Below are 11,957 nucleotides of genomic sequence, written 5' to 3'. Positions count from 1 at the left end.
GAGCTGTATGTTGCTTGATATCCAGATTACTGTTACTACAGTGTCTGCCATGGTACTACTGACTGGTGAGGTTTGATGTGACTCTTCTCAGTATTTGCTTAAAGTCCCTCACAGACTGAACGAGACTGAATATCACGATCACTTGATCCCAGACAGAGTTTCTCCTCCAACAAAACCCCACCATACTGTACCGTAGTCCCACAGCCCATTCCATCATTTAGGTCTAATCCTGTTTTCAGGGAAGCCATAATCCATTATATGCCTCTTTCTCTATTCCATATGTGGTAGCGTCTCAAACTCAATGAATTTCCCAGTCGTGGAAAGGAAATGGTTATAAAATGCAACATGAATGGTAAAGGCTGGAGTGCAAATTAACACTGTGTGACTGGTGCTGCAATGAGAAGGATGTGGTGCCGAGGCTCTGTGTAGTAATGCACAGAATAACAGATTTATCTCTATGTGAAGTGGGCGGGTGACATAACATTTGCATTTCATAATAATAAAGGATGGAGTCGAGTGGAGTGGTGGAGATGGAGGCGTATGAATCTGCCAGACACTCTATAGTTTCACCAGCATAGATGTTATTAAAGGAGTTGGCACGTATTAAAAAGATGACATGCCTATTGCTGGTGTCCATGAATGAATATGTCCTGAAGAAAAAAAAAAAACTCACAGGAACTTAATGTACTGCTGTAGTTCATTTCCCTGCTGATACCCATGCATTATTTTTCACATTTCAGAATCCACTTCCTCCCAAGTTCCTTAAATTACTTACCACATGTGGTCATTATCATTGTCTGATAATGTCACAGTATCTCAATAAAAATCTGCACCAATGAGGAAAACAGGCTTTTTCTGGATGAAGCTGTGACTCTTTTTGTATTGATGCATCATTTGTCACCTCCCACTACTACAAAGGCCTTGAAGGAAATGGCAAAGCACATAATCAGCAGCTTATATTTTGTTGAATGGGAAATACTCCTTCATTTCACTGAGGGCCAGTGCACATTCTGATTGGACCTTTTAGTTTCGGACTTGATTTATCTGTGCTGGCAACCTTCATTAGCTGAATGTGACTGCAATCCAAGAGAATGGCATAGTGGCTAAATGTCTGCAAACAGAAACCTCAGCTGAAAGTAAATGCAGTCGTTAGCAGCGGGCTCAATTCAGAGGTTGTATATGATCATATAATAACAAATACAGTCTGAAAGAGGAATCTACGGGTTGGCCAGAGGTCAGGATCAAGAGTGATGACAGCTGGAACTGGAGGTGCACACAAACAGTAATCTCTTGGGTGACCTAGTATAATTTATAGTTGATAGACACCAGCAGTGTGTTAGAAATTCAGGAGTCTAGTCTTTTGTGTCCATAGGGCTTTGGAGAAAAGAGAAAGAGAGACAGATTTGTACTATAGGATGTAAATAAAAGGCTCAAACCACTCAATAGCTGACATCTTCCCTTGAATTGTCAATTACACAGTGACAGCATGCACGCTTGCATTATTGAAAATAGCATGCTGACATAGTTCCCTGCTATTTTCTATCACCAGATGGCTGACACAGATCTTCACTTTGGAAATCACATCTCGCCAGTGCATGTGAGGAAAGTGTTTGTCCTCTCTCTCTCTCTCTCTCTCTCTCTCTCTCTCTCTCTCTCTCTCTCTCTCTCTCTCTCTCTCTCTCTCTCTCTCTCTCTCTCTCTCTCTCTCCCGCTACGCTTTCATCATCGCTGCCTTCTGTTTACTCGCACCAAACACCTGGCATTGAGGCAGGCAGGCTATTAAATAAATTAGGTTTCTGACAAAGACAGGCGCAAAATGAGAGGCCTATTACATGACCTGCGTTGGTGTTTTGTTTTCCAGCTTAACCTTACCCTTCCCTGGGGCTCACTTAGGGCACTCCATGGGTGTCGGTTACGCTCCACAAAGTGGTGTGCTTGTACTGTTTGGAGGCATCTAAAGCTCACAGAGCCAACCAGGCCGGGGCTGGTCAGTGTCCGCCTTTCCAGCAGTGAGGCTGTAACAAGCCCCCTCACTTCCACCTCCCATAACCACTGCCATCTTCTGGACTCCCTGCCACTCATTCGTCGTCTGCCCTGCTCCTCCTGCCTGTCACAAACTGATCTCCTCCTCATGTGTGACACTATAGTTACACTGCACATGCTCAGTCTCCAGTGCCACTCTGGCTCCCAGGCTCTTATGTCAGTGTACAAACTTCTCGAGTCTGCAAGGGACCACCTGTCAGTACAGCAGGTATCTCCCTCCTCCCTGCATGCATCACAGAAAATTTCAGAGTGGAACAGAACCATCGGGGACGCCGAGAGGGGAGTCTGCCGCTAGGGTGCACCTCCCTAGCTACCTCAACAGTTTTCTGCTGGCAATTAGCAAGAAGCCACTGCACTCTTTTTTTTATGTATGGATAAATAAATGGAAACTTGAACTAATGGCTCTCTGGAGTAAAACATGATGTCTCCAGTGGCTTGTTATGTTCTTCCACTTCCTGTTCGTCAGGGTCCATTAACAGTCCAGTCACTGCTCTGCTGTAGGAGAGGACGCAGAGCGGAGCGAGGACATTAAATCCACACACTTAGAAATATCTCACTGCCAGAGTAACATCGCCTCCTGTTTGTGTTTCAGTCTTATTCAGGCAGCTTCAAAGGTTAAGGCTGGAAATATTCTGTATTTGCCATGAAAGGGCCAAAACCATCAGTGAGTTTCTCTATCTCTCAATATTTTCCATGGGTTCATAGAGAGAACCACAATCTTGAAAAATGGTTCTAAAATACGTGGTTTCATTTTCAAATCAGATGAAGTAATTTCCTAAAACAGCTGAGTACTGTAGTTTTTGGCAAACATTGGTCAAACATGAGCACACAATGCATGTGTTGGGGACTATTTTCAGCTGCGGATTTGTACACATTTGGTCCTGATGTGACTATTTCCTGCAGGAGTAGGGTGTGTGACTGTAATAATTCAGAACAAATGTTCATTGTAGTGACGGAGCATGTCATCCTGCACAGTGCTGTGGCTAACTGGTGTGCATTTGAGGTCTACAGTATGGAAGAATACGCTATATCAGGCTTTGGATACACAGGAAATACTTAGTAGAAGCAATATATTGTATTTGTTTTGTTTTTTGTTTTGGTCTTTTCATTAGATTTGTTGACAATAAGTAAAATGTGAACAACTGCTTGTCAAGAATAAGCTCTAATTAATGATGTGTGAAGAGAAACAAGGAATTCTTTGCTAGTTCATACTCTATAGATCAGACTCCTAACCTCAGGTGTCGCCAGCTGTGTGTTGGCTCCGTTATCACTGAACTTTGAATACACAAGGGCCACAAGGACTCCACCGTTACTCCTCAATCATAAATATGATAATGAAACATAAACCCCTGAGAGCACTTCAACATCAGCTTCATAAATATTTATTCATGCCCAACAGACCGCAGTTACATGTAAAAGCTCTGCTGCTTCAGAATGCCACTGTGCTGATTGACTTGAATTAAATGGGGCCTCTTGGCACTGGTCACAATTAAGCAGTTCATGCTTTGTTTGGGCTCTGGAGGGCCAACGCTGGTAGAGCACCACTGATGAATAACTTAACACCTCCTCTCATTACTGAAAGTCAGTGCTTTCAAGAGTTTTGTGGCATGGAGCTTCTGCTAAATTAAAGGCCTTCAAAAGTAACTCTGTGCCACTGTATTATGTGTCTAGAGCCATTACCAGCAATTGAGGCTAAAATCCTTGACACAACCTTGTTAGCACAGGGTGCTCTTTATTAGCGCTCTAGTGGAACTCAGCAAATGTTTTCACAAAATAATTAGCACAGTGCAAAGTTAAGAGTTGTTCAGTGGTCGGTATTTAAAAAATAGACAAACATTTACTTGTCTTTTGCATAGGGTCCCTGTGGCTGATGAACCAGCCCTGGTGGGCAGTGGAGCAGGAGTCAGCCGGCAGCCTGGCTGAGCAGAGCAGTTCCTCTGCCTCTGAGAAATTTCCAATCACATCCACTCCCTCTCTCTCACCTCTGTGAGTGACTCACTGTGTTATGACAGATCACTGACCTGAACCGTGATTTTCAAGCAAGCCAGCAATAAACTGTATTTAAAATCAGTAATTAAAACATGAAACAAAATATCATTTTTTTGTAATAATTAATATTTGGTGAAACTTGAACTGAGGTTGAACAGGTTTAAAGTAAAGTTGCAGAGCACTGTTCTACAGTGTTACTGTGTGTATATATACAGTCACTGAGTCTGTATATTGTAAAATTAGAGCTGAGACCTACTGTGACCTATTGTTGACTTGTTGGCAAATCCAATATTTTCTACATGTATATACACTTTAAAGAGCACTATTGCACTAATGTACTATGGCTACTTACAACAGGTAAAAAGAGAAGCTGCAGTCCAGTTGACATCCATTTTTAAAAGCGTGTTTTCAGTAGTTTCTGCTTGATGATTAAACTGCTGGCTGTCTGAGGTGTGCTGATGATTCTACTCATCTTTGACCAAACTCCACTGAAGGTGAACTGATCTGGTCCAGACCAATCCAATACCTTATGGACACAGAGTCCTTGTGTGTCACCCAAAGGGAGAGGGACGGCTGCGACTGTGCACGCTCTTTGGGCCGTTTTTTATCATGAGTTCTGACCTGCCCATCTGTCATGGCCGGGCTCAGATGGCAACAACGTTGGCAGTGCAGTTCAGCATGTCAGCGCTTCTGCAGACCACATCCCCTGATAGTGCTGTCCTGATAAATGATATCCAGCTGTCATTGCACGGGCACCCAGAAAGACTTATGCACCAACTCTCTTGTAACAGAAAGCACTTCTCGTAAACTCCCGCACCGACTCGTTGCTCAATCTGACAACCTGTACAGTAGCCTGGTAAAGCAATTCCCACAGAAACGCAGGGGCTTCTTCTCTGCCGTGTGCTGGGCACCACTGCTACAATCAGCTGACATATACAAACTAAAGTAATGCTGCATACATGCCTGCGCAAAAAACAAGACTAGACATGCCATGTTTGCCAGACCATGAGAAAAGATGTAGCTGGAAGGACATTTCAGAGAGGGTCACACCGCTTAATGATCTGGCTTTTGGATGATTGGTTGGATTTCCGGTAGCTCAGGTCAGTTTGGCTCTCACATGCATCTTCTGTTGCAACATCTGTAACTCCAGGTTTGGTCTGCTCAGACTAATGCAGTGACACTGCAACCTTACCTCACCAGACGAAAATACTAGAAACATTAGCAATGACAATATATCAGTGGTATAATACATAAAGTAAGTTCTGCATGTGAAAAAGAAAACTGGAACCTCACATGATCACTGCTTATCTTCATATATAATTGTTCTGCCACATCTGGCTGAGTGCATCAACTTAAAATACAAGATCCACTGAGAACAGTTTATTGTTGGAAGCTGGAGCTCGCCCTCAAGCAGAAGCCTCTGCAGCAAGTTTGCCAAACAAACACAAGATGTGTGTCAAAAGCTGTTAGAGTGAAAAATTAGCTGACTTTAAACAAATAAGGCTGCCGCTGCAATATTCTAAGCTGCTGTCAGTTATGTGGTGAAGGCAATCGTCATGTTGCTGCCACTAATTTGTGTTTCAGTTAAAAGAGGGAACTGCTCGATTGACTCCTAACAGCCCAGAGGACATGGTGATCGATGCACGCTGTGATTTGATCTTTTAAGAGAAAGACAAGAATTCCACATTGAAAACTGAAAAATGTGTCTGATTTCTACACAAAGAGAAATTGAACTGAATAAAAATATGATTTGTACTGCCAGTGGATATCATTTTTAAACTCTTGTAGATATCTCCAGGGATTAAAGAAAAAGAAGATATGTCTGTAGAAAGTAAATGAGAATGAGAACGGGAAAAGAATGAATGGAACGGCTATCGAATGCAAGGAAATTCTATAAAATGGCTTTTCAAATTACATTTCATGTTGAATATATTTTGAATGTTAAATTGAGTTTCAGAGAAACAGGCCTTCATGCAAAGTACTAGAAGTTACTACAGTCTGTGTACATTTTGAGATGTCTTAAACTTACTAAACATTGAATTTCAGGAAGTGGCGTCCAGGCTGAGGGCACATAAGGGGATCATCCCAAAATGACAGCTGTGCCATTTGATAAAATTCTGCAGTGGACTAAGCTGAACTAGCATGTTGTGATGAACCGAAAGCCTCTTACAGGACGAGCGACATTCTCCAGTTTTCCACCTGACGCCGCAGTACAGCAGCCAAGCATACAGCAGATTTGTACGACAAACTTCAGATCTGTTGCTCGTACTGTAAATGTAGATGTTTATCTGTTCCCCTCAAATCATAGCAGCTAATTCCATGACATGGTGAAAATAGTTAGAGGAAGTTACACTGTGATGGATTGGAGTCGAGTTTGTCTGATTTATTCCAAATGTTATGAGATACAGTAGAAACACAAATCCTCCTGCAGTCCTCCATGATCTCATTCTTGAGTGTGTAAAGCACACCATTGATTTTTCTCCCTCCCACTATTTCGAGGCAGATGAAGAGTGGGTGGCTTTCCTCCCTGAGCATGAGGTGAATGCTCTTGTAAAGTGTAGTAAAATAGCCTTCATCTCCCCCGCCCTCCCCGAGACTCTGCCCAGTGATCGAATCCATCTCCAACATGAAGATAAAAAAGAAGTTGAGCAACAAGGGATATATATATATATATATATATCCCTTGTTGCTCAACTTCTTATTTATATATATATAAATGTTGGATGGCTTGATACAAGAAAGAAGATGTATTCATCCTTGGAGGAAGCTTTGTGTATTTGATAAGCTTTTCAACTTCAACTTTCTCCGACATGTAGGAGCAGAGATAAAGTATTTACAAGAATTAATGAATTGCTTTCAGAAAGTGGTCCATACACTGAATGACCACAAGAATAAAAACATCTGGAAAAACACACCTGCAACAAATACGACTGTACCTCAATCAAAGTGTTTAGCTTTGTTGAAAATACTACTTTAATTTTCAACTAGTAGTAAGGTATATTTTGAGTTATTGTAGTTTTTGCTGTAAAATTAGACTCCACATTACACTGAAAGGTTACTGTGATATTTTTACCAGCCCAATTACATATACAGAGGGACAAGAACATAGAGATAAATGAGGTTCACAACAGTGAGGGAAAACTCACACATATTCTAGTGAGGTGCTGGTTTGCAGGTAAGACATTAAAATATCAAAAAATCTTAATATATATTTGAGATTGACTTTTATCTGAGTTAATGTAAATTTGTATTTTGTGAATCATTCCTTGAATTGTGAATGTAATATATTCTGTTTTTTTTTCTAGTTTATGCATTTTGTTTTCTTGATAATGTGGAGATGCGCTAGGCGCTTGAATAGCATTGAGCCTTGATTTGTAACATCAGTTGTTGTTAGTATAAATGTCAGTCAAATGACTGTCAGATGATAAAAGTTGAAATAAATGCATCAGTTATGAGTGTGTGGGTTTTCCCAAAGTCTCACATATAGAGGTGTCTATTTTTCTGATCCCTGATATTGTCACTAACAATATCTTTAATTATGTTAGCAGTTTTGAGGGATTTGATATAACACGTGTGCACATATTTACATACCAGCCTGACAGCAGAGGCACTGTGGCGGATGAAAGAATGAACATACTGAGTAGTTGACTGAAAGACACCTGTATAATAATATCTAAGACAGTATAGGTGACAGTCAGGTTATAAGTGATTTAAGAACGGCCACAATAAAGAGAGAAACCATCAGATCAGGTAAAGGTTTCAGGAATAAAGACAGAGGAAGAGGGAACCGACCTGACTGGATAAAAAGTTAGTAACCACAGGGTGTAGCACCTAGCAGCTATTTGTAAGTTTTGCTATTGCTACATAGCTAACATTAGCATTAACAGCTGTTTTCTTAAAAGTCTAGAAGAAACGTGAGTTCAGCATCAAAGTTCATTCCTTTACTAGCTAAGAGCTGCGGAAAGCAATGCCAACTCTGTGGAACCTCCCTGGGGTTCGTACTGCACCGCTCCACCACAGACTCCGATAAACCAATGAACCTGCAAAAAATCTGAGACCTGGCCAAACATCTCCTGAAAGAACTGGCAGAAACATGGACCGTATGAGGCTCCTGATGATCTTGCCAGATCATTTGGCAACCTCAACACTGGTAATTTAGACACTCTTGGCAATATCTAAAAACAAACAAAACGATTTTCAGAGACCTGGGAAATCTATCCTGATAATGAGACATGCCCTTGTCACTTTAATAGATTAATACTTTTATATTATCATCTTTTGCAGACTGAATGCGTTTCTTCCCGTTCTAAACAAGCCTGTTTAGACATGAGCAGGGATAACATTTTGGGTCCCTTTGCACTAATTGCTTGCTCTGCTTTGTTGCAGAAAAAAACCAACAACATCCTTGTTCATATTTGTTTTTCCTACCAGTTCATATTAATCTAACAGAATGAATCTGTCATATTTAGGTTCAGTAGGTTTAATCTTTTGACAGTGTCTCTACATGTTGCATCCCAAATGGATCCGTCTTGGTCTCTTCATGCCATCTCCTTTTCTCTGGGGCAGTTGGGTGAATGAGAAATATTTAATAGGTTTTCAAGCTAATGAGTATTGATAGGCCATCAGTAATGCACCCTCATGCCACCCCAGAGCCTTTTGTTCTCCTTTTCAGGAAGTCTTTTGCTTCGTTCAGCAATTTGTCTCATAAAATACAGCTTGAGGTAATCTTCGAAACCATTTTCCAATAATGTCATTGGGAAGTTGGAGGAAACCACGGACTTCTGGCTGTGTAGTAATTAAGCTCTGACTCGTCACGGCTGCTCTCTTCCTCGATGCTGAGTTGACTGGTTCTCCCTTTCAGGTCTGTGCTCTGCTCTTTGGCTAAAATACAGTGTTATTCAGTTAATGGGAGGATCTATGACTCCTCTCGTTCTCCTGACATCTGTAATTACACACCTCCTACAGTGTGGATTTTTTTCTGTGTGTGCTCTTGAACATCTTGATTTTACACCCTCTCTGCTGAGGGAATGAAAGTCAACAGAGAATCACCCTTTCTCCATGAAACACTGGACCGGCAGACTTCCTCTGCTCCGTTTTTCTGTCTGTCCTCCCAACCAAACAGAGTTTTGTTTGTTCACCTCCCAATGAAACTGTACTGTCTGATTTCACCTGGCTTTTTCAGACTCACAGTTTTTATTATATCTGCTCTCAGTTATCCCTGTTTCTGGTTGTACTGTTGTAATTTTACGCAGTTGCTGTTTTGTGTGCAGCATCATGAGGCGATAAAAACACTTATGCTTAATGAAGCAGCTGCTTTTAACAGCTCCATAAATGTGGTGCTGGTAATGTAAAAGGTTTTTAAATGTTCTTGGCATGAAAGTGCATCCACAAATAATTTTGTATGTCATAGAAATTGACAGTGTTACAGCTCTCCACATCCACACAAATCTCTCTAATACTTTCATGTAACACTTGCACAAGATGATGGTATAAATATGGCGATAACCCTTGTTTTTCTTGTCTCCACTAAAAGCTAATAGCACCATCTTCCATCTCACTTTGTGCCAACTAAACTGCACTGCTATTACTTTTTAAATAGACATGAAGCAGACAGGAGCCAAAACTGAAAATGGCATAACGCATAAAATATAGACAAGCTTATGTGGCATTTTTAAATACAGTATGTTAGCTACTCTTAACGGTATTTGTGCTAAATATTACATACTGAAAATCCAGTAAGAGGCCAAGACAGCTGCAATAATAGTCAAGCCAATTTATCCACTGAAGTACATTTAAAAACAAATGTTGACCAAATTGAGTTACAGAGAAAATAAAGTGGAAAAAGGTTACTAACCCTAACAAACTAAACTAAATTAAATTAAATCAAAGCATCCATATCAGCATATCAATAACTGAACAGACTCAAATGCAGCTGTAGATGATAATGAAACTGCTTAAGTAATGATATAAATTTAGCAAAGATTTATAAATCATTCATTTTCTTGGTACTGTCACAAAGTCTTGCAAAAGTAAAGGTTACAGGTTTTGAAAGAATAGTCTGACATTTGGAGAAATACCCTCATTTCCTGTCTTGCTGCGCTTAGCTTAGCTTAAAGACTGGAAACAGATTCTGACCAAAACTAAACAAAATCTTCCCACCAGCACCTCTGCAGCCCAATAATTAATATATTCATCTCAGATTTGTTCAGTTGATCAGTACAAACACTGATTGACTTCATGGAGCTCTGTTACATATTTTAAGATAAGCTAACCATCCTGCTACATATCTGACAGACAGATATGAGAGTGCTAACGGTGTTTTCATGAAACTCTTGGCAAGAAAATGTCAAATTATTCCTATAAGGAGCATTTTTTTTACATTGTTTTAAGCTTTGGTGCTTTATTTCATTTTCATAAATCTCCACATGCGACTTCTCCAGACTCTTTAAAGCTCCCTGCGACCCTCAAATCGACTTTGCGATCGAGTGACAATACAATTGTCCATAATTTGCTATTGATATACAGGATGAGAGGGATTGGTTTAAGATGGATTCAATTACTCTCAACGCGTTTCTCCCTGATATGAATAAACAGCAGTATTGCCAATATTTCCTGACCAATCCATCCATGTGCAGGTGCTGACAGTGCACACTGGTTTGGCCCCGCTCCACTTGTAATACGATTGGTATTGATCAGCAGCACAGACAAGGGAAGACAAATTAAATCCAGACCTCAACAGGAGGCAAAGAGTGGGTAAATTCACTCTCAGGACATCAAGCCGGTGGGTTCCACTTCATTCATCGCTGTCTCTCTCTGTCAGGCAGACGTTCGACTGGCGCCTCACATGCAGATGGTGTATCATCACTTTCCTTTGACTGGCAACACTCCTGCTAATTAGGCACTAATAACTGCAGTGTACAGAGCTGAGACACGAAATGAACTGTCTCTGCTGGAGATCCCCACTGGGCACGGCAACAGTGCACATGTAGAAGGTGAGAAAGATGTTATTGTGCGGATGTGAAAAGGAACAAGATGGGGAGGGAGTCAGCAGGTTTGTGCATGTACTGTGTGTGCATGACGGCTGAGAATCCACAGTATAGAGTCAGATAACAAACGACTTTAGGCTTTAAGAGTCAGGCTTTGCTTTTTACAGTTTTTCTAAAAGCATATTGGTCAATGCTTAAAGGAAATCTGTTCACTTGTATTCTTGCAAAGGAGTTCAACGAGAAGATCTCCATCCTTTGCACCCCAACGTCTTCCAACACTGAACTAGTGTTGCTGTGTTTTCCTTCCCCTCGCACACAGTATGCATCTCATTAGCTGCACCCTACTTTGTCTTCAGCGAGCTGTGTGCTAATAGAAGCTGATTGGCTCTGTGGCTTTCAGTGCCCAGCAGCTAGCACTTATTATAAAAATGTCTCTGCACGCTCTGATGAGGAGGAGGAGTGTTTCACTGTACACAGGGACCTGGCCGCAGCAGCTGATGGCTCACAGAGATGGGACGCGAACTCTCACACGAGAGGACATGAGGTGTGTGACAGCGGTTGGGAGTCCCGCAGAGGAGGAGGGACATAAAGAGGAAGACAGAAGAAGAGCACAGAAGGAGAAAGAGAGAGATAATAGCTTTAGATCACGAGGAAGAGGATCTGTTTCTCTGTATGAGATTTCATTTCGCAGCTGTCTTTCCAGTGGTTGCCGTGCTCACGATTAACCTGCCAACCACGGTCTTGAATGTCCCTGGGCTCTTTAGAGACAACGTTTGTTTACAGAGCGTGAAGAGGTGCACGCAGACACACAAATCTGTGATGGCTGGCCACATACAACAGCTACCGCCTGCACAAGAGGAGGCAGTCATGACTGAAAAGAAAAAGGTGCTTTATTAGCCTCTGTAATGTAGAAATGTTGCTCCTTCCCTCGTCACTGTA

At 41.4% G+C, this 11,957-nt stretch overlaps 1 long non-coding RNA gene across 1 annotated transcript in view; it reads right to left on the bottom strand.

Annotated features, from left to right (window-relative positions):
- Positions 1 to 11,957, bottom strand: part of LOC139614611 (uncharacterized) — a 73,364-nt gene that overhangs the window by 27,877 nt on the left and 33,530 nt on the right. The window lies entirely within an intron of this gene.

This window comes from Trachinotus anak, unplaced genomic scaffold (assembly GCF_046630095.1).
Source record: "Trachinotus anak isolate AG129_WGS33_773 ecotype Australia unplaced genomic scaffold, CSIRO_AGI_Tana_v1 ptg000034l, whole genome shotgun sequence".
Taxonomy (NCBI): domain Eukaryota; kingdom Metazoa; phylum Chordata; class Actinopteri; order Carangiformes; family Carangidae; genus Trachinotus; species Trachinotus anak.
Note: the sequence above shows the minus strand (reverse complement) of the source record. Positions and strands in the feature narration are given on the sequence as shown.